The sequence below is a fragment of the Bos indicus x Bos taurus genome, chromosome 14, assembly GCF_003369695.1.
Source record: "Bos indicus x Bos taurus breed Angus x Brahman F1 hybrid chromosome 14, Bos_hybrid_MaternalHap_v2.0, whole genome shotgun sequence".
NCBI classification, from domain to species: domain Eukaryota; kingdom Metazoa; phylum Chordata; class Mammalia; order Artiodactyla; family Bovidae; genus Bos; species Bos indicus x Bos taurus.
Genome location: NC_040089.1, coordinates 23,211,156 through 23,235,725, shown reverse-complemented (window position 1 = coordinate 23,235,725; position 24,570 = coordinate 23,211,156). Strand labels below are relative to the sequence as shown.

At 42.0% G+C, this 24,570-nt stretch overlaps 1 protein-coding gene and 1 non-coding gene across 2 annotated transcripts in view; both read right to left on the bottom strand.

The window, feature by feature from the left end:
* XKR4 (XK related 4) overlaps positions 1-24,570 on the bottom strand; it is a 315,520-nt gene that overhangs the window by 31,496 nt on the left and 259,454 nt on the right. The gene's annotated exons all lie outside the window — the stretch shown is intronic.
* TRNAT-AGU lies at positions 20,287-20,360 on the bottom strand. The gene has a single exon. It is a non-coding gene; the product is annotated as a tRNA-Thr (tRNA).

Sequence of the window (24,570 nt, the reverse complement as noted above, 5' to 3'; positions counted from 1 at the left end):
GTTGCCCTTTTCTCCTCCTGCCTTCAATCTTTCCCAGCATCAGGGTCTTTCCCAGTGAGTCAGCTCTTCACATAAGGTGGCCAAAATATTGGAGCTTTGGCTTCAGCATCAATCCTTCTAATGAATATTCAGGGTTGATTTCCTTTAGGATTGACTGGTTTGATCTCCTTGGAAAATAGGCCATTTCCCTTTCTCCTCTTTGCAGCTTCTTTCCTCTGCCCTTTCTAAAATTTTTTATTTTTGCTTGGAGGACAGTTGCTTTACAATGTTGTGTTGGTCTCTGCTGTACAATAACATCAAACAGAAATCAGCTATATGTACACATATATCCCCTCCCTCTTGAACCTCCCTCCCATCTCACCCCTCTAGGTTGTCACAGAGCACTGGGTTGACCTCACTGTGCTATACAGCCACTTCCCATGAGCTATCTCTTTTGCATATGGTAGTGTAAATGTCAGAGACTTTGGTTTCTAGACTGTATGGTAAGAGTGCTTAGTTTGAAGAGAAGCTGGCAAACTGTCTTCCAAAGTGCCTGCACCCTGTTGCATTCTCACCAGCAGTGAATGAAAGTCCTGTTGCCTCACACCCTCACCAGCATTTGGGGCTCTCAGTGTCTAGGATTCTGGCTATTCTAATAGGAGTACTCCAGACAACCCGCTCCAGTATTCTTGACTGAAGAATCCCAAGGATAGCAGTTCATAGGGTCGCAAAGAGTCAGACACGACTGAAGCGACGGAGCACGGCACACAGCACATATCTTCTTTGGTGAAGTGTCCCCTAAAATCTTTTGTCTATTTTTAGTATGGCTGTTTGTTGTCCTATTTTTGAGTTTTGAAATTTCTTTACATATTTTACAGTCCTTTATGAGATATGTCGTTTTTGGATATTTTCTCCTAGTCCATGGTTTGTCTTCTCTCTTGATGTTTTTCACAGAGCAGAAGTTTTAAATTTTAATGAAGTCCAGCTTATCAATTATTTCTTCCTAGGGCCTACCTTTGGTGTTGAAGACACAGTTTTGAGAGAATGATGAATTCAATTCTGTGTTTGTTAGACCACGTGCCCTTTGCATGCCTGTGAGGAGGCCCCCTTGGAGGCCTCTACATTCGGGAGGAAGAGCTTGGCGAATTAATCGGGACCCTGCTTCCCCTTGTTCTCCTCCCTAGCACTCACATGCCTGGGTCAAGCTCGTTTCCTCCCAAGGGGGTTATAGCCCACGAACCGTCTCTCTCAGAGGCCTCCTCACGCTGCCTTCAGCCACCTCCTCTTCAGAAGTAACACGACAGCATACAGAGACAGGAAAAGCTGCCATTCCCTTGGCATTCCAGGGCCAGTTTTCAGTCTGCCATCAGGCAGCAAAGCTTTCTTTATGAGCTGTTCTCAAGGGAGATCTTGGCCTCACACCAGGAGATTCTGGGCTGTGGATTCCTGAATAGGGTCTGGGAAATCTGATTTTCAGCTGCAAGATGGCATGTGAGAGAGAATGGTTTAATTTGGATTTTCAAGGGGCTGTGGCTCAGAGGTGCCTATGGATTTTCAACCAGAAAAAAGGGAGATGGTAGCACGTGATAAGGCAGCAGAACATAATGAAGGACGTTAGCCCCCCAGGACACCCACAAGAGGGTAACTTTTTCTTTCTCCTAGAACTAGGGGAAGAGTTGGTGTCCCACGCTAGTCACATGGAGTATGCCTGGCCATGCGGTGGCTAGCCCCATTTTGTGTTATCAGTTCTCTGGCCTCTCTGGATGGGGGTTTGTCTGAGTCTCAGAAGCTGTCAGTAGGAATGCCACTCTGGCTCTAGACTTGGATCAATGCATCGCTAATGCTTAGAGGTGAAGTGGAAAGAGACTCTGTAATTAACCACCTGAACAGAAGTGTCATCCCCAGCACCTGGGCAAAGCTAGGTATTGACCCTAGAAGCTGAGATTCCCTCCCGGGAGGAGCCTGTGTGCCTGTGCGTGCTCAGTCATATCTGATTATTTGCAACTGTAGCCTGCCAGGCTCTTCTGTCCCTGGAAGTTTCCAGGCAAGAATACTGGAGTGGGTTGCCATTCCCTGCTCCAAGGGATCTTCCCGACCCAGGGATCAAACCCACGTCTCTTGTTGTTGTTGCTGGATCTCTTTAGTTTGCTCTAACATTTATCCCAAACAGACCAAGTCATAAAACAAGAACTGAGTTGCCATAAAGACTGGGGTAAAGATTTTGTATTTCTCTTTTCCCTCGTCCTTAATGTAAATCACTGCTCCAGGGCAAATTAAGATGTGGAAAACAAAGTTCTGTTTCTGTAAACTGATGTGGTGTGTGACAGTTGGCGTCGTCTTTACAAGTGCCCGAGTCACTGCTGGAACATGCCACTCTTTCTTTGGACTTTCTTGGAGTCCATACTGTTCTATCACAGCATCGTTTCCTAACTTTATCCATTCTTCCCTAGCTTTTCTGATATGACAGCAAGTCCAACCCCAGCCCCTAGTAAGGGTCTGCTTGAGCTTGTTCCCCGACAGCATCTGTACTTGTTTCAGTACATTTCAGTATCTGTGCTGGCCTCTTGTGCCTGCCTTTAACCTCAGAGTCCTTGACTTGTTAAATCGCCACTCATTGTAGCCACAAAGTAACAACCTGCAGGCCTGCTCAGTCCCTTCAGTCATGTCCAGCTCTTTGCAACCCCATGGACTGTAGCCTTCCAGGCTCCTCTCTCCATAGGATTCCCTAGGCAAGAATACTCTGCTGCTGCTAAGTCACTTCAGTCGTGTCCGACTCTGTGCAACCCCAGAGACGGCAGCCCACCAGGCTCCCCCGTCCCTGGGATTCTCCAGGCAAGAACACTGGAGTGGGTTGCCATTTCCTTCTCCAATGCATGAAAGTGAAAAGTGAAAGTGAAGACGCTCAGTCGTGTCCGACCCTTAGCGACCCCATGGACTGCAGCCTACCAGGCTCCTCCATCCATGGGATTTTCCAGGCAAGAGTACTGGAGTGGGGTGCCATTGCCTCCTCTGAAGAATACTCTAGTGGGTTGCTATTTCCTTCTCCAGGGGATCTACCTGGACCTGCATCTCTTAGGTATCCTGCATTGGGAGGCAGGTTCTTTCCCACTAGTGCCACCTGGGAAGCCCGCCAAAGGTCTAACCTCCCTGCTATTTTTCTTTCTCCTGTTTGGGAAAATATTTCCTTGTTTGTAAGGTTAATTTATTCCTTTCCACAAATGCTGTCTGCACCCCACCGCCCCCCCCCCAACATTTTTAATTGCATTCTCTTTTCCACAACCATCTTTAGTATCTTCCTTTTCAGATGCCTTTCCTTCTGCCAACAAACTTGCCAGGTCTCTCCTACTTGCGTGTTTAAATTTTTTTTTTTTAAATAAAAAATTTAAACCTGAGGCATCACCAAGGCATCTTTTGCAGCGTTCTTGGGAGGCGCCATCTTGTCCAACTTCATGTTATCCTGCAACTCATTCCTGAAAATTTTAATTAAAAGTTTTCTCACTTGCTCTCACTGTCTCATCACCGTATGTGCCTTTCACCTTCTGTAGCTTTGTGGATCAATTCCAACGTGTCTCGTTTCTCCCAGTATTTCATCTCCTATCCCCGGTCTGCAGTGATCCACACTTACACTTCTTTCTAGAGTTTATCCACGTTGTCCATTCCCCAAAGTGCATTGACTGACATTCTCGAGATTTCCTCCTTCTCAGGTGCCGACCATCCGTCTCGCCTTCCTGCTCCTCCAGGCGCTGTGTTCCCAGGGCATGCAGGCTGCCGCTCTTTCCAAGAATTGTATCAAACCTGCTTGATCTCGGGGCTCTCCTTCGACTGGGGATTTCTAACTCACTCTGAAAGTCTGCCTGTTGTTCAGAAGTTCAGCTAATGTATTTTTAAAGCTTTCCCTTGAGACTTCATCTTTGACCCATTGTGAAGTGTGTTGTTGTTTAGTTTCCAGCTGGCCTCTACTGATGAGGTAGGAGAGAAGGGATCAGCTCGGCTTTCACTTTTTAATAATCTTTATTTATTTTTGGATGTGCTGGGTCCTTGCTGCTGTGTGCATTTTCTCGAGTTGCGGCGAGTTGGGCTACTCTCTAGTTGTGTGTGTGGGCTTCTCCTTGGAGTGGCTTCTCTTGTGGATCACGGGTTCTAAGCCCATGGGCTTCAGTAGTTGTGACTCCCCAGCTCTAGAGCACTGGCTCCGTAGTTGCGGTGCACAGACCCAGTTGCTCCTTGATATGCTGGATCTTCCTGGACCAGGGATAGAAACTGTCTCCTGCACTGGCAAGAGGATGCTTTACTGAACCACCAGAGAAACCCCGATTTGTAAATTTTTCTATTGAAGTGTACCTGAATTACAGTGTTGCGTTAGTGACTGCTGTATAGCAAAGAGACTGTCTTATATATACTGTATATACATTTTTTCATGTTCTTTTCCGTAACGGTTTATCACAGGATATTGAATATAGTTCCTTGTGCTCTAGAGTAGGACCTTGTTTAATCATTTTTTAAAGTCCTTCACAGTTTGGCTCAGTCTCTTACAGCCCCCTTCCCTGTTACTGCTTGCAGTAGAAACCCTATTTCCAGACTAAGTTACTGTCCCACACCACGCTCTGCATAGTATCTTGGGTCTTGCTGGCTTTGTAATGTTTGCTTATATTTAGAATTCTTTGACAAAGAGTTGTTTTGTTTTGTTTTTAGGTTTCCCAAATAATGGTTGCAAAGTCGTTTTAAGGCCATTATATTTCTTAGAATAAAATTTATTTGAACGAAATTGTATTTGAAGTTATGGAAATTTAATAAAGAGTGATGATTCCAAGAGAAAAAATATAGACAAAAATATAAAGAATGATGAGGTCGGTGTCCACAGTTTGGGTTCCTGACTATGGGCCCAAGTGGTCCCCAGCCACACCTGGAGAATGTGTGATGATGCCATGGTCAGTTCTCACTCAGGTTCATTTGCTTTGAGATTGTGAGTAAGTTTTTTCATGTTTTCTGAGTTTCTTTTGAACGGGGCTAATAATGATTCAATTGCAAAATGCCTGTGGAAAGAAGATCTCGTATCTGCAAAGGTTTGTTTTGTTTTGTTTTGTTTTTAAGAAAGATAATTAATAACAGCCTGGCATGAAGTTTCACAGAATATTATTACAGTATTTAATCTGAGAGAACAAATACATCTAATTGAGGCTTATTAAACAGAGAAGAATAAAAACTTCTTCTTTTGAAAACCAAAATACATTCAATGAAAATTATTAGGTAGCAAATTTAATGCAAACAATTCCATTTTATTATAACCCTTTGAATTTACATTGTACTTATTTCTAAATTCATAGAATTTAATTGATTTGTTTTTTACAAAACCAACATATAATCATCCAGTAAAATCTACTGGTTTTAGGTTGGTGCAAAAGTAATTGCAGTTTTCTGTTGTTGAACTTTACCATTTGATACTGGAATACATTCTTAAATAAATGTGGTTATGTTATGCATAATTTTAATGCACATTTGTTGCTTTATTTTTTTTGCTAACAACAAGACACTACTTGTTTATTTTATATTTATTTTGTACTGGAGTGGGGTGCCATGGCCTTCTCCGATATTTATTTTAGACTATATAAATGATGTTAGACAAAAAGCAAATTTGAGCGATCTTTTTATTCAGGTTCAAAATGGGTTGTAAAGCAGTGGAGACAACTCACAACATCAACAATGCATTTGGCCCAAGAACTGCTAACAAATGTACAGTGCAGTGGTGGTTCAAGAAGTTTTGCAAAGGAGATGAGAGTCTTGAAGGTGAGGAATGAAGTCGCTGGCTGTTGGATGTTGACAACGACCAACTGAGAGCCATCAGTGAAGCTGATCCTCTTTCAACTATATGAGAAATTTCGAAAGAACTCAACGTCAATCATTCTATGGTCATTTGGCACTTGAAGCAAATTGGAAAGGTGAAAAAGCTTGGTAAGTGGATGCCTCTTGAGCTGACCGAAAAAAAAAATCGTTGTTTTGAAATGTCTTCTCTTATTCTATGTAACAACAATGAGCCATTTCTTGATCAAATTGTGATGTGTGATGAAAAGTGGATTTTATATGACAACCGACCAGCTCAGTGGTTGGACTGAGAAGAAATTTCAAAGCACTTCCCAAAGCCAAACTTGCACCAAAAGAGTCACGGTCACTATTTGGTGGTCAGCTGCTGGTCCGATCCACTATAGCTTTCTGAATCCTGGAAAAACCGTTACATCTGAGAAGTATGCTCAGCAAATTGATGAGATGTACTGAAAATTGCAATGCCTGCAGCCAGCACTGGTCAACAGAAAGGACTCAATTCTTCTTACGACAACGCCCGACCACACGTCACACAACCAAGGCTTCAAAAGCTGAATGAATTGGGCTATGAAGTTTTGCCTCATTGCCATATTCACCTGACCTTTCACCAATCAACTACCACTTCTTCAAGCATCTTGACAATTTTCTGCAGGGAAAATGGTTCCACAACCAGCAGGATGCAGAAAATGCTTTTCAAGAGTTCACTGAGTCCTGAAGCCTGAATTTTTATGCTACAGGGAAAAAAAAAACTTATTTTGTTGGTGAAAATGTGTTGATTGTAATGCTTCCTATTTTGATTAATAAAAATGTGTTTAAGCCTAGTTATATTGATTTAAAATTCATGGTCCAAAACCACAGTTACTTTTGTACCCACCTAATAAATGAATCATAGAATAATACTTATCTTTATTAGGTTTGTATATGTGTTTATAATTTGTAACATGAAATTTCACCAGTTAAAATGCTACCTGTTTCTTGCTTTGAGTGGCATTTTAACCTTTGGAGGGATCATTCCAGAATTACAATCCCTTTCTCTGTACTACTTTTTTTTTTTTTTTTTTTTTAGGCTTTATGCCATAGTTTATTCACCTGCAAAGTGGGGTCAAAAGGTATTTTAAAATAAGATGATTATGGCAAATTTCTTAGCACAGTGCTTGGCAAACAGGAAGCACTAGAAAACCACATAGATGTCTATACCCCTTATTCCTGGTGTTTGGGAAGACCTGTTGCTGACTTCCCTCTTAGCTCGCAGGCAGCTGGTGTCTGGGGAAAACCCTTGGTGGTGGGCCTCACACTGGGGTCCTTGAACTCCCTCTGTCCTTTCGAGACTTATGAAAATGCACTTTTCTGGGCTCTACCCACCCGCCCCCACCCCCAGCCACAGAATCAGAATATACCAGAGTGATCCTGGAATCTCTTCTTGAGAAAACCACTCTAAGTAAAATCAGAGCTTATTAAAATTCATGAATCATTGGTCTGACAATCCGTATTCTCAAGGATGCGATTTCTGTGTGCTTAGCGTGATTTGGTTCACCTGCTGCTATCCCTGGGGTATTGGAGGCACTATGGCTATAATTCTAGTAATGTCACTCTCTGTGTCTGGGTGCCCTACAGCTACTGGGGACAGGAAAGTATCTAAGTCTTCCTCCTTTCCTACTGTGTATCTGTGTACTGCTGTGTATGATTGATTACCTGGTGTCTCAGAGGACTTCTCTGTGGCTCAGTGGTAAGGAATGTGCCTGCATTGCAGGAGACTCAGGTTCGACCCTTGGGTTGGGAAGATCCCCTGGAGGAGGGCATGGCAACCCACTCTAATGTTCTTGCCTGGAGAATTCCATAGACAGAGAAGTCTGGCGGGCTATAGTCCATGGGGTTGCAAGAGTTGGACATGACTGAGAGACTTATACTTTCACACTTCTCACTTTTTCACAGGTTCTTAGGTTATTGTTTTAACTTGCATAACTTGTGTGAGTATGTTTTGTTTCCCTCACCAGATTTTAAATTCTTTGAAGACTGAGCGAATGGCTTGTTTCTTTAATATTCTGAACCAGTGCTTTGTTCAGAGCTCTGAGGCCAGTAAGTATCATTAAGTGCATTTTAACAGACTGGTTTCCTCATTCACATACCCAGTTTTGGAAGAGCAAGAATTCCCTGGGAACTCTGCGGTAATGCAGGGACTGGATGTCCATGTATAGGTTACCTAACGAGACACGTGGACACAGCTCAGTCAGCCCTTGTGCAGGGAAGGGGCCATGCTGGTGGGGCCTTATTAGCATCCAGGGGAGACTGTGATTAATTAAAAATATTAGTGATCATCAGTGCCTGCGAGTCAGGGGAGATGGTTACTCAGCATCTTCTCTAATTATAACTGAAACGCACCCCCCCAAATTTGCCTATATTCCAATCACCTTAATATATGGTTATTCCAGGAAAATCTTAGAATAATAGATGATAATAATAATTTGCTCAAGCCAATTAGCATTTTCTAAAAACCCAAGGCTGCTTTAGTTTTATCTGCTTAAAAAAATTGTACTTTTTTCTCAAGATGGTAGAGTGTGTGTGCATGTGTGTGTGTGTGTGTTGTGTGTTTAGTGTGTATATAAGTGTGTGGACCTTAGCAAGGCTACCAGATTTTTAGCACTAATGAAGGGGGAGCATATTCCATTAATATGTGCTAATTAGTGCATGGCTTTTAGCTACAACCATGAAAACCGAAATCCTGTTCAAGACGTAAGGTTTTATATCCTTATGGTAACTGCCTGTCAGTGATCAGTAAATTAGTATGTTTGCTTGTGTTGAAGTTAGTTTTTCACTGAATGTTTTATATGAAGTTTTGCTGAAGGAAAGCGTTAGAAGCTGCCATATGAGATCTTGCATTACCTTTGTTTATAGAAATGCCCTCTCTGTGAAGATGTGGGTATGCAGTTTCATTTAGAACTTAGGCAAGGAGGGGATTCTGGCTTCTCTGAGAAGCTGGCACTCTTATTTCTTCATGAAAATAGGAACTGCATAACTGACGGCGTCTGCCTTTTTGTTTGGTTGCCAAAAACTCAGAGCTAAATTTACAGCTGAGCTGTTCCAATTATGTGGAGATTTAACAGCTGAATATCTGTGTTCTTTTATCACCTAGTCTTGACATTCTTCTCTTATTTTTTCAGACTCCCCTACCTGGAGTCCTTCATGGAAAAATGTGGAACGAATACATTAATAACACAAATAAAATAGGATAGTTGCATTGTCATGAAGAACAAAAAGATATTGAACAAATCATAGTATCTCAATTTTCATCTGCAGGATAAGCATCATAATATTTTCCTACCTGCTTCCCAGGAGGGCATTGGGGATTGATTTAGGGCAACTCAACTGTAGGGAACAATACTTATGGTATTTTTGTAGAGAAGGTCCAAGCTTTAAAGCCTGAGCTGTATTTGCTTTGAGGATTCAGGCATGTCATTAGGGTATGTGGGACAGGACAAGAGGATGAGCAGCATAAGAAGATCAGAAAAGAAGCCATCCTCAGTAATGGGAAGATTAAGGTGAGCTCAGTTGTTGTCTGGGATCAGTGAATCCCCATCAGCTGGTGGGATGATCTCATTTATGTATGCTAGCCCTTTCATGCCATCCTTATGGCAGGGCCCTGGGGAGAGAAAGTACAAGAACGATTTTCCCAAAATTTCTATAAGATACAGAGAATATAAGGGACCTTTTGTATCCAAGGAATAGTACAAAACATAAATCTACCCTCACTGCCCCATTTCATCACCTCCTATTTCTGTTTCAACCAGCTCACTCTCTTTTTTTGACTTGCCAGATTGTCCCTGGTTGCTCTACAGAAATACTTTGCTAAGTTCCATGATGGCCTTCTATGAGCCAAGTCCATGGTCTTCTCTTTCTGGCCTCTGGGATATGGCAGTGCTCTTGACTTCCTCTTAGAAATTCTTCCTGTTAACTTTTGGGGACACCATCCTGTACGCCTCCGAATGTCTCTCCTCCCTTCTTTCTGATTCCCCTGATGAAGCCCACGCTCCAGGATTGGAGAGAAAGAGAGTCAGCCCTGAAACTTGTCCCCTTTCCACAGTACACTCGTTAGGATTGTGTGTATCCTGTTTGACAGGTTCTACATATGGTGACTTGGAATAACAATGTAGGTTAATTCTTTATTTTTTTTTAAATAGAATATACTCATATCTAATAGATCAAATTTGCACTTTGAGATGCCTCATTCAATAGGATAAAAAAGGAACTAGCATGTGGAGAACTGCACCCAAATCTAGATACTCCTCTCAGCATTTACAACCTATCCAGTCATCCATTCCCGGCTAACATACCACCGAAATTCTGATGACTTTAAATCTGCATCTCCATTCCAGTACTTTCTCCTGAGTTCTAGATGGGTACTCCCAACTGGATCATAATGATTGAATATCCCTCCAGAACTCAAACTCAGGCTCCTTACCTTTTTTTCCTGTGAATATGCTTCTCCTTCCATCCTCCCCCACCCACCTGAGTTGGCCCAGATTCGTTCTCCCTCTGTATACCCCACGCTTGGCCAGAGCTGCTTGTATTTCTATACACATTTTAGAGATCTGTCCCTTCCTCTAAATCAATGGTCCATCACCCTTTGGTGAGTATCAAAATCCCCTTCAGGGCTTGTCACAGAGTAGATGGCTGGGTGTCATTCTCAGAATTTCTGATTCAGTGTGTCCGGGGTGTGCTGAGCATCTACATTTTTAACAGGTTCCCAGGGATCCAGTGTTGATGGGTGATAGACTGGGAGAGTGTGAGTCACATTGGAGAATCTCTGGTTTACATCTCTGCTAAGTTGTGCCTTCGTCTTTTCTCTGATCCTTTCTCACCCGTTCTGGGTGGTGGTCCCCTGCTTTTCATTTCCCATCTCACAAAGCTCCAGTGCGTCCTCTGTACCAGTGCTGTCCAGTAAGACTTTCTGTAAGGACAGGAATTACACCCTGTGTTATCTCTACAGTAGTCATTAATCACATGTGGCTTCTGAGCACTTAAGAGGTGCCTACTGCAACTGAGGGACAGAGTTTTTAATTATTAAATTATTATTAATTTTCAACATGTGTAGCAGTTACTGGATTGGACACTACAACTTTATATTGTTGCAAAACTCTTCCAAGACAAGAATCCAATCATAATTCTTCTTCGTTTCAAATACTTGGATGGTCCATATTGTCCACAGACTAAAGACAGACTATAGTGTAATCCAAATATGTTCAGCTCTGAAACCAAGAGGACCTGATTCGAACATTGACTCCAATACTTAATAGCTATATTACTTTAGGCAAGTGAGTTTACCTTTGATTCTAACGATCATAGCAAGTGATCAATAAAAAGAACTGATTAATTATAATGAGAAATTGATAATCATTAATGAAAAATGGTAGTAACAATCATCATTGTCCCAAACTCCTTTGTAAGGTATTACAAGTCCCTTTACAATTTAGAGCTTGCTTGCTTTTAATTTTAATTTTGATGTGCCTTATCTTTTACCTTAACTTCCAGACTCTCTAAAGTGTTTTCATTTTCCCAAATGCTTTCATCTAATCCATGCTTTTGTGCCTTTGCTTGCATTGATTCTTTGCTGGCTACCCTGGTGTACACAACTTTTCTTTTTCTCTTAAGCCTCAGGGGTTATCTTATCTATGAAATCCTTCCATTTTGCCCTGTCACGTCAGGGAGTGCTGACTACCCCCTCCTTTGTGTCTGAACAATGCATAGCTTCTATCACAGCACCTGTCAGCTTGAGTACACAGATCTGTCCCCACATATCTCCTCCTCCTGTACTGTGTTTCTAGAAACCATTTCATTTCCACATTCCCAGGACCTGGCATATCACCCATTGAAGGCACTAAAAATTTGGTCCTGAGCAGCTGTGTGACCTTAGTGAGATGCGTCAGCTTTCTAATCTTTTTCAGTGGGAGACTGGAGTCCCAAGGGTTGGAATCCTCCACCTCTACCACACCCAGCGTTCAGTGTCTTCTGTACAGATGTTTTATCTTAAAATTCTGCTGCATTTCACTGATGTGTGTGTGTTGCTCAGTTGTGTCCAACTCTTTGTGACCCCCATGGACTATAGCCTGCCAGGCTTCTCTGTCCATGGGATTTTCCAGACAAGAACACCGGAGTGGGTTGCCATTTCCATCTCCAGAGGATCTTCCTGACCCAGGGATCAAACAGTTGGCTCTTGTGTCTTCTGCATTGGCAGTGATTCTTTACTACTAGCACCACTGATGCGTATTTTTTTTTTTTTTTTGACCCCAAGAAAAAGAAATACTGAGCTTTTTCAGAATGAGAATAAAGATTAAAAATGATGACTTTTCCCCCTTGTTTTAGCTCAAGTAGGCACCTCAGACATTTACAGAACTTTTAAACACTGAAAATAAGAATTCAAAATTAAACCAAAAAGGCAAAGACAGAGCAAAATATTCAGGAAGTACTCAGGAAATCGCAAGGTCCTGGGCATGAGTGGAGGAGAAGACGTGGAAAGCCAGGCTGGCCACATTATGTATAGTAGGGCTACACTGCCAGACTGTGTAGTCTGTTCTTAATTCATCAGGAGCTACAGGAACGTCATTGTGGCTGCAGTGTTTTGGATTCCTCACTTCAGAACAAATAAAGAAGAGAAATATTTTTCAACATTAGATCCTGAGATGACATACTAGGAGACTGAACTGATATGTCGGAAGGAATTGAAATAAGATTAAGGAGACAAATATTGCAACAAATATTCTGGCCTGGGATACTGATTAAATATGGAGGGGAGAGAAAGATGATGAAAAAAGAGCTCTTATTTCAAGTTTGCAAACTGAGAAGGAGAGTGGTACCAATTCCAGGAATGTGAAAGCCACGAAGTTTGACAGGGACTTAATAGTAATGTTTTGCAAGAGTACATAGCAGGTTTCTGGAAATTAAGAGAGGGAGGCATCTGAAGGCAAGACTTTTTACTGGGAGTTTGAAAGAGCCAAAGAAAAGATGTAAACAGAAAACCTTTAGTTGAACACCAAGTAGAATCCAGGTGTTAGATTTGAGTAGGACCTCAGAGATCAGCAGATGCTATAGAATCCACCTTCTACGTGGGACACCTGGGTTCAATCCCTGGGTCAGGAAGATCTCATGGAGAAGGGAATGGCTTCCACTCCACTATTCCTGGCTGGAGAATTCCATGGAGAAAGGAGCCTGGCAGGCTATAGTCCATGGGGTCAACAAAAAGTCGGACATGACTGAGCGACTAATGCTTTCAGAGATCAGCTAGATTAACTTTCTCATTTTCTAGACAAGGAAATTTAATACCCAGACTTCAACGAAGTCTTAAGGAACTTAACTTAGATTCTTATATTATGATTTACTCATCTATGAATGGAGGAGGGACTTGAGGCTACTTTTTTTAGCAGATAAATCATAAAGTGATTTTGTTTCTGCCAAGGAAACATTCGGAGAAGGCAATGGCACCCCACTCCAGTACTCTTGCCTGGAAAATCCCATGGACAGAGGAGCCTGGAAGGCTGCAGTCCATGGGGTTGCTGAGGGTCGGACACGACTGAGTGACTTCACTTTTCACTTTTCACTTTCATGCATTGGAGAAGGAAAAGGCAACCCACTCCAGTGTTCTTGCCTGGAGAATCCCAGGGACGGGAGAGCCTGGTGGGCTGCCGTCTCTGGGGTTGCACAGAGTCGGACACAACTGAAGCGACTTAGCAGCAGCAGCAGCAGCAGCAAGGAAACATTTCATCATTATCTTTTTAATTCAACAAGGAGAAGTGATTTCACCTAAAAGACATACTTTCTTGGTTATTTAAAGTGATTTCTTTTTCTTCTTTATTTTCTTTTAATAAGACTATTTTTAGGTCCCGGGTTAAAATGGAACTAGTGACTGCAACATGAAATTAGAGCTTAGAGATGCGCTAAAACTCAAGACCAAGGCTGAACATTTTGGAAAAAATCTGATCTCATCCTTCAGTTTCTTTTCAAGTACTCAGAGCTATGATTCAGTAGCCCAAAGACAAGAAATGAAAAAAAAAAAAAAAGCTGACACCCAATGTCCAGAATTGTTGGCAGAACAATGTGGTCTACTCTCCAGGGCCAACATTTGAGAGAAAGATGCATCACAGCTCTGGCTGGACACCTTAGGTCAAGAATCAGTTTATGTACAACTAGAAGTCTGATAGGCAGTACGTTATTGGCAACTTCAGCTTTGTACACGATTCATTCAGTATAGAGTCCCTAAGTATCTTCTGAGATAGAAACTGGAAATTCCAATGGATTCCTTTACATCTCTATTCTTAGAAATTAAAACACAAGAAAACATGTTAGAGAATAAAATAACACAGGAAAGAAACCATCAACAATTAGTGGTTTGTAGGTCTGATTATGAAAGTGAAGCTTTTTTTTTTTTTTGGCGTGATGCAAAGCACTGTATCCAAGTTGAAAAGAAAACACATCAGGAGAAAATACTTGCTATATGGGCTCTTAGAAGTTAATATTCTTGACATTCAAAATGGGATGGCAAAGTGGTCAATAACAGAAAATTAGCCCTAGAGAAAACAATGAAGGATATGGATAGATAGACTGCAAAGGAAAAGTAAAAATTACCAAAGACCATAATAGTCTTAATATGAATCAAAAATGCAAGATTTGTTCTCTTATTGATGCTTCCTGTCCAAGGGCCAGAGCTAGTAATATCTGGTACAGATTAAGAATAATGAAAATATCCATAATTATATTGGATATATATATATTGGTCGGGGAAACAGGCATGCTGTGACATGGGGATGGGGTGAGAATAAGCATTATTCAGAGAATTTAACAATTTAAATCATAATTTTTTAAGGCACACTGTAGCCTTTATTAATTGGTTTCCATTTTCATATTTTATAAGCAAATATCCTACAGTTGTATTGTTTAATTGCTAAGTCATGTATGACTCTTTGTGACCCCATAGCCCACCAGGCTCCTCTATCCATGGGATTCTCCAGGCAAGAATACTGGAGTGTGTTGCCATTCCCTTCTCTAGGGGATCTTCACCACCCAGGGGTCAAACCTGTGTCTCCCGCATTGGCAGGTAGATTCTTTACCACTGAGCCACCAGGGAAGCCGTTGAATCACAGTCTTCACAAATGTGAAATCTCGTGACAGGTGAACTTCTAAGAGCACCCCCCAAGCCCGCGATTTTCTGTCTGCCTGGGGTACAGATCTGTACTGTCCCACCCTTTGAGTGAGGGTGGGACTGTCAGTATGATGGGTGAGCATGCTTGGGATTAGGTTATGGTAGTTGACAAAGGTGCAAAGATTTTGCCGAGCTAATGAAGGTTGCCAGTCAGTGGGCTTTGAATTGATCAAAGGGAGATTATCCTCAGTGGGCCTGACCTAGTCAGGTGAGCCATTTATTTAAGGATCCAGAGGTAAGTGGTGAGAAGCAACTACAGATACCCTCATGCTGGCCTTGAGGAAGCAAACTGTCACACGGTGTCACCCACCACATGACAGAGAGTGGCAGCTGGCCTCTGCTTGCTGCAAGTCAGCCCTACAACCACAAGGAACTGGACTCCACCAGCAGCCTTGAACTTGGAAAGGACCCTGTGCCCCAGATGAGACTGTCTCCTTGAAAAGTGTTGTGAAAGTGTTAGTTGCTTAGCTGTGTCTGACTCTTTGCGATCCCATGGACTGTAGCCCACCAGGCTCTCCTGTCCATGGAATTCTCCAGGCAAGAAGACTGGAGTGGGTGGCCATTCCCTTCTCCAGGGGATCTTCCAGAGCCAGGGTTTGAACCCTGGTCTCCCGCTTTGCAGGCAGATTTTTTACCAAGGAAGACACCTTGAATGCAGTCTGCAAACCTTGAACAGAGAATCCAGTTGCTCAGACCCTCAGCCTACAGAAACTGTGAGATAATACGTGTGTTTTTTAAAGCTACAGAGTTAATGATTCCACAGTAACAGAAGACTTATACAGCAGTAGAAGAGTGATAGATACTTTGAGTAAATAAGTCTGACTTTGGGATTTATTCTGAGATAGTAATCAGATATTCAAACAAAAGCATACATATAAGGATGTTTGTTTTAGCACTATCTATGGGTGAAAGACAAACAACCTAAAAATCCAGCAACAGTGGACAGAGCTATGGGACTTGGACTCACTTTTCCACCTCCCTCCCCCACAGTTGAGTCAGACCCCTCTGGTAGCAAAGCAGATGGTTTCCATTTCCACCCCGAGGCTGGTAACACCCATGTTCTCACTTTCTGAACTGGGAGGAAGGCTGGGGACAGTTGGTGTGAAGGAGGTCACAGACGCCCACTGCCCTTGCCTGGAGCTCAGAAAATCTTCAAGGATAAATTCATTTCAATTTGCTGTCTGCCTTTAGTCAGTTTCCAGAATCCTAAAGTATTTTTACAGCTTTATACTTTCTTTTACCTTGAGTGGATTTGCTGAGCTCTTAACCTCACCATGGCTGGAAGTTCAAGTCATCTCTTGTTTATATAATAAACAAATCATAAAAAGAGGTCTTAGGGCTGTTGGAAGAGCTTAATATAAGGCCTAATGTAAAGTTTTGGGTCTGTAAGATCGTTGCTCAGAGTCACATGTGATGGTGTATCCTTGCATGGCCACTTTCTGATTTCTTGATTTTTCTGATTTTCTTTGTACAGGACTGTCCTGGCTGGTTCACTGTGGTCCCTTATAATGTCACGAGGAATATATAATATTCATGTTTGGTCTCTAGCTCATCCCTGTTCTAGGAAGCTAAGTTCTGGCTGACTAGACTGACTGCCTTGCATTCCAGCTGACTGTCATTGTGTAGTTCATATGGAAGATCTTCAGTAGTGGAGATGGATGGTGGGCAAGGAACCAGAAAACCAAGAATTAAACTCATTTCATTAAAAAGAAGATTCCTAACAAGGGAAAAATAAATAAAATGTGCTAGTTAGTAAACCCCACCTGGAGTCTGTTCCCTAAAACCATTCTCTCTCTGCTGATTAAGCATCTCACATATGACTTAGAGGCTACTCAGATGAGTAGATTTTGGTTTAATTAATCAAACTCCAGTAGCATGTTTGCCTGGATTCATGTGGATTGCAAATATCCATTCAATCAGAAACTTATAAATGAAATGTTTACGTCTTCCAGCCTAAGTTTTATTTTGCCTGAGATGGTTTATGTTTCATTGACTGTTCATTGTATGCACTGTATCTTCTTCTCTGGCTAGGAGTCCAGGTGTTTGCGAACAAGAGCCCTTCATTGAGTCACCCTTCTCCAGAGCCATGTCTATTTTCTATGAATAAAATAAAATTTAATACATTATCTGGTAATGCCAGGCTTATGAATAGGAATATATAAAGCATAGAAAAGGAAACTGATTTCTGCCAACCTAAAAATACACTGAAAAAAGAAAGGAACTGCAAGATTGTACAAGCTTGGCTGTTCCTACTTTTACTGTTCTTTTTAGCAAAATTGACAGGCAGCTCGCCCATCAGGGAGCTTTGTCCCAGCAGCCAACTCAGTCTCAGGAGTGAGGGTGGCAGCTCAGTGGGATTCTCTTCCTGATGCCCTGATATCCCATCAGGGGGATTTGATGGACAGGCGCTGTTTACTGTGAGGGGCTAATGTTACCCTCCTTCCAAATGAATAGTTTAATAAACTAAGCATCCAAATGATGTTTAGGAAGATTCAAATCCTCCAGTCTCAAACTCCCAATTTTTCCACTAGAGAGAAAAACACAGATGGAAATGTAAGGAGAGTATTGGCGGTTTCTTAAAATCCTACAGGTTAAAAAAAAGTCTTAAGGAAAAAAATCTTGATTCTCTATATACACGTTTACTATATTAGTTTTTCTCTTTCTGACTTACTTCACTCTGTATGACAGGCTCAAGGTCCATCAACATGTCTACAAATGACCCTATTTTGTTCCTTTTTATGGCCGAGTCATATTCCATTGTATATATGAACCACATCTTTATCCATTCCTTTGTTGATGGACATCTTATTTGCATGGCAGAAATAGAAACACCGACAGAGAATAAATGTATGGAGATACCAACAGGGAAGGGATGGGGTGGGAAGAATTGGGAGATTGGGATTGATACATATATACTATTGATGTGTGTGTGTGTGTGCTCAGTCACTCAGTTGTGGCCAACTCTTTGTCACCCCATGGGCTGTAGCCCACTGGCTCCTCTGTCCATGGGATTCTCCAGGCAAGAATATTGGGGTGGGTTGCCAGTTCCTTCTCCAGGGGATCCTCCTGACCCAGAGATTGAACCTGGGTCTCTCACATTGCAGGCAGATTCTTTACCATCTGAGCCACCAGGAAGTCCAGTATGTATAAAATAGATAACTAATGAGAACCTACTGTGTAGCACAGGGAACTCTATTTAATGTACTATGATGACCTGAATGGGAGGGAAGTCCTAAAGGGGGTAATATATGTATATGTATGGCTGATTAATTTTGCTGTACAGCAGAAACTAACACAACACTGTAAAGCAACTATACTTCAATAAAAATCAATTAAGAAAATCTTGCCTGAATTTTATTGCATGCCGTAAAATGATTGCTGGTGAAGAGCAGTTTCTCTTCTGTGAGGGGAAGACTATGAGGTTGTCTTTTAGACAGTAGAGGACTGATGCTGTTCCTCAGCATTTAACAAATTTGCAATGAGAGAATAATGACCATGGCAGATAGTGATACTAAACTAAGAGTAAACAATAATGTCGTGAGTCTTGGCGAGCAGAGTCTTTGCTTCCAGCCCCACTGTTACCCTTGCTCTTTCCTTTCTTTCTTGGCCAATCTTCTTGGAAAACTGGTTTATATTTGCTATTTTTGCTTCTTTCCCTCTCAACGCATAATGAGAGCACTGGGGGTAAGAATACACCATTTATTTTCCACAATTTCAACCTTGGAATAATACACAGGGTTGGTTTTCACTGTGTATCTGCCTTAAGTTATTCCCCCTTTACACTCTTGCCATACAAAATGCTTTCTAATCTCCCGTGTTCTCTGGCCTTTTAACTACTAACACATTCCTATTAATAGATTAGCTTTGATTGTCTCCTAACTGGCAGGTCATACAGATTCTGTCCAAATAAATATAGATTGTATCCAGGTAAATATAGGTCTCCATCTCTGTATTTTTGTTATTAGGGACTTTATTCCCGACTTCAACCCTCACTTTATGGTTTTTATTTTTCCAACCAGATTGGCTATACCATTATTTCAAAAAAATTGGGTGATAGAGAAGGCTCAGTTTCTTCTCTGAGGTAAATGCAAATTAGATTCCCCCCCTGATTTTTCACAGAAGAGGGGCTGAATTTTTTGACAATAACATGCAAATGGGAATCACAGTATCCTTTGCTGGGAGGGTCTGCTCCCCGGAGACTCACTGTCTCTCACTTTGTATGTGTCATTCCATCCAAGCCTGGGGGCATTTTGTTGGCTGGTTGCAGGACTCCCTTCCAGAAGGGACTGTCTGATCATGAGCTTGGTTTTCACTGAACAGAAGCTGGTTTGATGGTGGATACAGCTTTTAGGGGCAAGTTCATTGCAATGAAAGTATACTATTACTGATTCTTGCTGAAGTTTGTGAGTTAAAGCAGATCTGTTTCAGTCTACCTCTTGGATAACCTCCCAGTGCCAAAATTCTGGAGGAGCTACCAAGCCTGCTAAGATTGGGCCCCCCCCACCCCACTAGAGCATGCAGACCTGGGTCCCCAGGGCAGTTTACAGTGATGCAGGTATCTCCCGTGATGGGCGAGTGGACCTGCAGCGTACCTGACCTCAGCCATCCTGAGGATAAAGCTGCAGATGTGGGATGGAGGCCAAGCCAGGTGTTGGGGTGGGGAGATTCAGGGGGACACAGTCCAGGAGCACAGGGGCTCCAAGGACAGAAGTTCGCTGTTGTTTGACTGGATCAGTCAATCCTTCACACGGAAATGGTTCAGAGCCCCAGGCAGCCCAAGGAGACTTTCCTCTGGAAGATTTTCACGGGCATTCAGGTGGGGCATCTTCTGTGAGAGGATCTGAGCTTCTGCAGCTAGCCCTGTACACACAGAATGGCAGCCTGTTTAGCAAGGCCCTGTGTGGAGCATCTATGCACCCGGAAGAATGCCTGGAATGGCACTGCTGCAGTTACCGTGGGGACAGCTAACTTTGGTGATTGTCTTTCCTACTTGTCAGGAGGATGTTGGGGGCCACATCTTCTGATTTGATTGGGGCGCTCACGCCTAGTCAGCAGGCTCGGCGGGAAGCCACCCAATTACATCTTCCTCCCCAGCCAGTACATGCTCTGAGGAACAACTTTCATTATGTTCCATGTTTCAAAAACACACCCTAGATGATGTAACTTCAGGCCAGACAGTTGAATCCATGATTTCTGTGCTCTTTTCTTTCAGGGAAGACATATTTGGCAAGTCTTCTTTAGTTGAGTGAGAGTCTCAATTCATGGAGCAAAGTATTTATATGTTTTTATGGTCACTTTTTGAAAGGCACCACTGGGATTTGAACCCAGGATCCCCTGTTTACTAGACAGACTCTTTAACCAACTAAGCCAAGGGACCAAAGATGCCATTTGGGTTTCCCTTGTGGTTCAGTTGGTAAAGAATCCATCTACAGTGCAGAAGACCTGGGTTCGATCCCTGGGTTGGGAAGATCTCCTGGAGAAGGGAAAGGCTACCCACTCCAGTATTCTGGCCTAGAGAATTCCATGGACTGTATAGTCCACGGGGTGGCAAAGAATCTGACATGACTTTCACTTTCATAGTCACTTTATACAAAAAATGAAATATGTGCCATCCTGGATAGTAGGGGGATTTAGGGGAGAATGGATACATGTATGGCTGAGCCCCTTCACCTGAAACTATCACAACACTGTTAATTGGCTATTTTGTATCCCAATACAAAATAAAAAGTTAAAAAAAATTTACTTATGTTAATATAGCTGTAGTGTACTCACTGTCATGGCAGTATAGGTTTCCGTGGTGATTACACTCCATTTATAACCATTGTTCCTTTCAATATATTTATATTTATCATGTAACTTATGCTTTAGAGTTTCCCCTACATTTTGCCATTTGAACTGAGAGTTCCAAAGAAGAGCAAGGAAAGATAAAGTCTAACTCAGTGATCAATTCAAAGAAATAGAGGAAAACAATAGACTGGGAAAGACTAGAGATCTCTTCAAGAAAATCAGAGATACCAAGGGAACATTTCATACAAAGATGGGCACAATAAAGGACAGAAATGGTATGGACCTAACAGAAGCAGAAGATATTAAGAAGAGATGGCAAGAATACACAGAACAACTATACAAAAAAGATCTTCATGATCCAGATAACCACGATGGTGTGACCACTCACCTAGAGCCAGACATCCCTGGAATGTGAAGTCAGGTGGGCCTTAGGAAGCATCACTACAAACAAAGCTGGTGGAGGTGATGAAATTCCAGTTGAGCTATTTCAAATCTTAAAAGATGATGCTGTGAAAGTGCTGCACTCAATACTATAGCAAATTTGGAAAACTCAGCAGTGGCCACAGGACTGGAAAAGGTCAGTTTTCATTCCAGTCCCAAAGAAGGCAATGCCAAAGAAAGCTCAAACTACAGCACAATTGCATTCATCTCACACGCTAGCAAAGTAATGCTCAAAATTCTCCAAGTCAGACATCAACAGTACATGAACCATGAAATTCCAATGTTCAAGCTGGGTTTAGAAAAGACAGAGGAACCAGAGATCAAATTGCCAAGGAGTACATCAAGGCTGTATATTGTCACCTTGCTTATTTAACTTATATGCAGAGTACATCATGTGAAATGCTGGCCTGGATGAAGCACAAGCTGGAATCAAGTTGGATCATTGAAAAAGCAAGAGAGCTCCAGAAAAACATCTACTTCTGCTTTATGGACTATGCCAAAGCCTTTGGATGTGTGCATCACAATAAACTGTGGAAAATTTTTAAGCAGATGGGAATACCAGACCACCTTACCTGCCTCCTGAGAAATCTGTATGCAGGTCAATTATAACCAGACATGAAACAATGGACTGCTTCCAAATTGGGAAAGGAGTATGTCAAGGCTGTATATTGTCACCTTGCTTATTTAACTTCTATGCAGAGTGCATCATGTGAAATGTCTGGATTTCAAACTAAAGGCTGGATGAAACACAAGCTGGAATCAAGATTACATGGAGAAATATCAATAACCTCATTTATGCAGATGACACTACCCTTACAGCAGAAACTGAAGAGGAACTAAACACCCTCTTGATTAAAGTGAAAGAGGAGAGTGAAAAAGCTGGCTTAAAACTCAACATTCAAAAAACTAAGATCATGGCAGTCAGTCCCATCACTTCATGGCAAATATATGGGGAGACAGTGACAGACTTTATTTTCTTGGGTTCCAAAATCACTGCAGATGGTGACTGCAGCCATGAAATTAAAAGGCTCTTCCCTGCTTATTTAACTTATATGCAGAGTACATCATGAGAAACGCTGGACTGGAAGAAACACAAGCTGGAATAAAGATTGCTGGGAGAAATATCAATAACCTCAGATATGCAGATGACACCACCCTTATGGCAGAAAGTGAAGAGGAACTAAAAAGCCTCTTGATGAAAGTGAAAGTGGAGAGTGAAAAAGTTGGCTTAAAGCTCAACATTCAAAAAACAAAGATCATGGCATCTGGTCCCATCACTTCATGGGAAATAGATGGGGAAACAGTGGAAACAGTGTCAGATTTTGTTTTTTTGGGCTCCAAAATCACTGCGCATGGTGACTGCAGCCATGAAATTAAAAGACGCTTACTCCTTGGAAGGAAAGTTATGACCAACCTAGATAGCTATTGAAAAGCAGAGACATTACTTTGCCAACAGAGGTCCGTCTAGTCAAGGCTATGGTTTTTCCTGTGATCATGTATGGATGTGAGAGTTGGACTGTGAAGAAGGCTGAGCGCCAAAGAATTGATGCTTTTGAACTATGGTGTTGGAGAAGACTCTTGAGAGTCCCTTGGACTACAAGGAGATCCAACCAGTCCATTCTGAAGGAGATCAGCCCTGGGATTTCTTTGGAAGGAATGATGCTAAAGCTGAAACTCCAGTACTTTGGCCACCTCATGTGAAGAGTTGACTCATTGGAAAAGACTCTGATGCTGGGAGGGATTGAAGGCAGGAGGAGAAGGGGACGACAGAGGATGAGATGGCTGGATGGCATCACTGACTCGATGGACGTGAATCTGAGTGAACTCTGGGAGTTGGTGCTGGACAGGGAGGCCTGGTGTGCTGCGATTCATGGGGTCTCAAAGAGTCGGACACGACTGAGCGACTGAACTGAACTGAAATGTTCCTTGGAAGAAAAGCTGTGACAAACCTAGACAGTACATTAAAAAGCAGAGACACTACTTTGCCAATAAAGGTCTGTCTAGTCAAAGCTATTGTTTTTCCAGTAGTCACGTATGGATGTGAGAGCTGGACTATAAAGAAAGCTGAGTGCCAAAGAAATGATGCCCTGAACTGTGGTGTTGGAGAAGATTCTTGAGAGTCCCTTGGACTGCAAGGAGATCTAACCAGTCCATCCTAAAGGAAATCAGTCCTGAATATTTATTGGAAGGACTGATGTTGAAGCTGAAATTCCAATACTTTGGCCACCTGATGTGAAGAGCTGACTCCTTAGAAAAGACCCTGATGTTAGGAAAGATTGAGGGCAGGAGGAGAAGGGGACGGCAGAGGATGAGATGGCTGGATGGCATCACCGACTTGATGGACATGATTTTGAGCAAGCTCTGGGAGTTGGTGGTGGACAGGGAAGCCTGGCATGCTGCACTCCATGGGGTTGCAGAGTCGGACATGACTGAGCGACTGAACTGACTGACTGATTCTCATCCAAATCCAACTCCCATCCAGCCTGGAGCATAACATTGAGCAGAGTTCCCTGTGCTATAGTCTTGGTCCTTGTTGGATATCTGTTTTAAATACAGCGGTGTGTACATGTCCATCCCAAAGTCCCTAACTTTACCTACCCCCCAGCAACCATAAGTTTGTTTTCTGAGAGTCTCTTTCTGTTTTAAAAGTAAGTTCATTCGTATCATTTCTTTTTAGATTCCACATATAAGGGATGTCAAATGATATTTTACCTTCTCTGTCTGACTTACTTCACTCAGTGTGATACTCTCTAGATCCATCCATGTTGCTGTAAATCTAGCCCTTCTGTTAAAACATAATTTTATTTGATATATACTTCTAGGTTGATTTTTTCTCTCTCTCCACACTTTGAACATGTTATTCTAACATTGTCTGGCTTCCATTTCTGTTCTTGAGAGCCGGGCTGTTAGTCTAAAACTAATTTATTTGTAAATAATCTGTCTTTGTTCTCCTTCCTCCCACTCCATGAGTCTTCTTATATTATTCATCTTTGTTTCTTTGGTGTCATAGAGCTTTACTATGTCTCAGTGTTGAATTAGGAGCTTGCTTTTATTTTTTCTATTCAAGATTTATTTTTAGGCTTCTTGAATATGAAGATATGCTTATTTAATCAAATCTGGAAAATTCACAACCATTGCATCTTCAAATATTGCTATCTCTAAACCCAAATAATTCTTACCCTTTAGCTGATTTCTTTGGAACTATAAGTAAGTATATGGTAGCCCCTTTAAGTTCCATCTTCTACACATTTTAACATTTAAAAAACACTTTCTGTGTCTTTGTTTTCTTGTATTGCATCAGATTTCTCTTCCAACTCAACAATTATCTTTGGTTGTATCTCACCTGCTGTTTAATCCAT